General features: G+C 38.5%; 1 non-coding gene across 1 annotated transcript; it reads right to left on the reverse strand.

The window, feature by feature from the left end:
* Nucleotides 1–2,076: 2,076 nt before the first annotated feature.
* LOC141625194 (small nucleolar RNA R71) lies at nucleotides 2,077–2,183 on the reverse strand. The gene has a single exon (XR_012534987.1). It is a non-coding gene; the product is annotated as a small nucleolar RNA R71 (small nucleolar RNA).
* Between the last annotated feature and the right edge of the window lie 1,929 nt (nucleotides 2,184–4,112).

Consider the following 4,112-nt stretch of genomic DNA (forward strand, 5'->3'; position numbering starts at 1 on the left):
GGCGTCTCACAGTACCACCATTCGAGCGTCCTCCAGCCAAGATGCTCGTCTTGAAGCGAAAGGATCCGAGCGTCTCCTCCATGATCCGCTCGGATCACAGGACAGAACCCACCGTGCCTATTCTCAAGACGCTCGTCCCGTGCAAAGACTAGCAAAATGGAAATGATCGTTTCCTTGGAGAGGAGCATTTCCTCAACTTTTCTTAAGGACTTAATAGTCATTTAAGCCCTTAGTAACCCTAATCTTTGTACTTAATCTTCAGTATAAATACCCCTTTGTACTACCTAGATTATGATCAAGTTGTAATACTCTCTTAATCAAGTTCTAATCATTCCTTAATCTTGTAATCAACTTTTAATCTAGTCTTAATACAAATCTCAATACTTAATCTTTCCTTAATTTCTCTATTTGTTCTTCATTTATTTTGGGTAATTAGGAGATTATTTGGGTTTATTTCGAGGATTGACAACCTTCCATCAATCATCAAGTACTTCTATTATTCTTTGCTTTATTATTGGAATCATCTTCATAGGTATAATTCTCTCTTAACCTTGTTTAATTATTATTAATCATTTTCATTTATTCATCATGTTTTGCCTTGCTAGTATGATTGACAACCTTGTTAGCATGTTAAACTTGATAATGAGTGAGTAGTTTCCTTAGCTAAGGTTAATGGGGAATTAGGGGAAACCAACATGAGGATTGATTCATGCGTAATCTAATATGTTGATAATTTATTTGCTTCCTTGTTGTGATTTCAACTTATGCACATGTTATGTTTGATGAAATCCGAGTCTATGAATCCTTGCATTTTTTACCCATCACCTATCTTTTCAATGAGACTTGTAAGCTTATACACCAACTCGAGTCTCATTAGACCATGCATATAGTTGTATAGGAAGGCTTAAGTTGACTTGTAGGTGTTACACAATCTAATCGATTCGGCTCCGGGACCCTTAGCTTCTTAGGGATTGTAAGATTATACACCAACTCGATCCCATCACAACAATAATTTCTTGCTTATAACTTGAGAATATGTTTGTATGATCTACACCCATGAATCCTCAATGAGCCCATGACACCCTAGTGCTTTAAATCAATTGTTTACATCTCATTTTAATCACCTTACTTGTTTTTATTACTTTGCATTCATATTGTTAATTAGTTTAGTTGATCTCCTATCTCAACCCAAATTGTGACACCCTAAGACACAACCATTTGCAATTGAAAATCCTACAACAATACCCGTCCCTTGGGATCCGACCTTTACTTGCCTCTTTACTAAGAGTAGTTTTTAAAGTTATAAATATTGTTTTGGTTAGGAAGCTTTTGACGACGAGTTTTAAATCCCCAACACCAAAAATGGCGCCGTTGCCGGGGACGGTGTTAACTTGATTTGATTTTCATTAATTGTTTTTAGTTGTGTCTTTCTTTACCTTGGGGAAGTCAATCTTCTCAAGGTTGTTCTAATTATTTTCGAGTTGTTTGATATTTTGCATGTCTAGGAGATCACAAGGTAACTTGTTACCCATTGATCTTGAAATTGAAAGAACTTTGACCAATTATACAAGAATTGCTAGAGATACTTTGAGAGGTATTGGAGAAATTGTAAACATTCAACCAAATAACATTGAGTTTACCAACTCTTTTGCAAGAGAAGGAGAGGATAATTCAATACAAAACCCACCACAAAATCAACCCACAGTGCCTAAATTCTCATCACATTCCGTACCAACCGAGGAGAACCTACCAAATGGTACTCCTACACCACAACATTTAACCGGTAATTTCATTGCCAAATCAGCATTTATACAATTAGTTGAGAGAAGTCAATTTGGAGGGATGCCTAATGAAGACCCTCAGTCACATATGGAGACTTTTTGTGACTATTGTGATTCGATTTCTCAAACCGGAGTTACTCAAGACCAAATCTGATGGGTCTTATTTCCTTTTTCTTTGATTGGTACCGTGAAACAATGGTTGAAAAGCCTAGACAAGGCTACTATTGGTATTGATTCTTGGAAGAAATTGGCACTTGCTTTCTACAAGAAATTATATCCTCCGGAAAAGACTAACATGTTGAGAGCCCAAATCACCGGGTTCAAACAAAGGGATGTGGAATATTTGTACGAAGCATGGGAGAGATTCAAGGACACTTGTTGTTCTTGTCCACACCATGGACTTAGCAAGTGGTTTGTTGTACAACAATTTTGGAATGGTCTATATGAAGACTCCCGAAACATTCTCAATATGGGATCCAATGGTATGTTCACCGAAGTTGATGACAATCAAACATGGAACAAAATTGAAGAAATGGCGGTCCATAACTCGCAATATATTAGACCTCGGAAGGCTACTAGAGGAGGAAAGCATGAGGTAAACTCCATTACTCAATTGGGTGCTCAACTAAGCGCTCACATTGACACCATTAATTTGAAGTTTGAGAAGGCCATGGCTAAACTTGAAGAGGCCTCCAAATCACCCAAGCAACATGTTAATGCTATGGTGGCATCATCATCAATTCCAAGTGGAGTATGTGAGAGTTGTGGAACTTTGGGACATGACCAAAGTGAATGTAGGGGAACAAGTGAACAAGTGAATGCTTTCCAAGCATATAAGAGTGGCAACCCTTATTCAAAGTATTACAATGAGAAAACCAAATTCCACCCCAACCTTTCATACAAAAGCCAAAATGTTCTAAACCCTCAACCAACATACACCCCACATCCAATGAGAAATCAGGCTCAAAGACCCTTTTACAACCAAAGCTAAGGTTATCAAAATCAACCCTATTACAATCAATCCAATGACCAAGGCTTTGATGTTCAAAACGCGGTCCTCCAAATGCAAAATAATCAACAAGAATTTTTCACTCAAATGCAAAAGGATAGACAAGCAAAAGATATCACCATCTACAACATACTAGCTCACACAAAGATGTTGGAGACACAAATGTCTCAATTAGCATCTTCTAGCTATGAAAGACAAAAGGGGCAATTACCACCTCAAGGTAATCCCCCAAGACATGAGTCGGTGAGTGCCATCCATTTGAGGAGTGGTACAAGGTATGAAAGGCCGAAGAGGCCCATTGATGAAGATGTTGTGAAGACTAGTAACAAGGAAAGAGTTGAAAACTCTAAGGAAGAAGAACCCACCCCCATTCCAGAAATTTCAAAGAAGAAGAATGAAGAGAAGGCTAAGGAGAAAGAGCCTATCGTGATTAGACTTCCATTTCCAAGTCGTCAAGCTAAGCCTAAGTTCGATGAACAACTTGGAAAGTTCATTGAGATTGTGAAGAACTTGAAAGTCTCAATTCCATTCACGAAATTAATTAATCATGTTCCGACCTATGCGAAATACATGAAAGATATTCTCACAAAGAAGAAATCCATCCGGAAGCTAGAGACTATTGCATTCCTAAAGTGGGTAGTGCCATACTATAAGGAAGTTCACCTCCAAAACTCAAGGATCCGGGAAGTTTCTTTATTCCATGCACCATTGGCGACACTACAATCAACAAAGCTTTATGTGACCTTGGGGAAAGTGTGAGTGTCATGCGATACTCCGTGTGCAAAAGGCTAGGAATGGGAGAACTGAAGTGCACTAATATCACAGTTCAAATGACGGATCGATCAACGAAGACACCTTTAGGGATATGGGAGGATGTGCCCGTAAGAATTGGCAAATTCTTCATCCCGGCGGACTTTGTTATTGTTGACTTGGAGGAAGATTACAACATTCCTATCATTTTAGGAAGACCATTCTTACATACCACGAGAGCGATGATTAATGTAAAATATGGAGAGCTCACACTTGAAGTGAGAGATGAAACAATCACTTTTAACCTTGACAAGACAATGAGAGCTCCCCGCTTACATGAGCCATGTTTCATGATTGATCATTATAGCCAAGAAAGTGATAGGAATAAGTTGGCACCTCAATGAAAAGATCAAGCTATGGGTAAAGACTCACCACCCATATGGAATAAGAAAGGGGATAATCTTCAAGATACTCCGTCTAAAGACCAAGGAATTTACAACAATGAGAGCTTGAATAGCTCACCACCACTCATGACAAGTAATGAAGAAGGCCTCATTGGCCATGATAGCAAG

Source organism: Silene latifolia, chromosome X (assembly GCF_048544455.1).
Source record: "Silene latifolia isolate original U9 population chromosome X, ASM4854445v1, whole genome shotgun sequence".
Taxonomy (NCBI): domain Eukaryota; kingdom Viridiplantae; phylum Streptophyta; class Magnoliopsida; order Caryophyllales; family Caryophyllaceae; genus Silene; species Silene latifolia.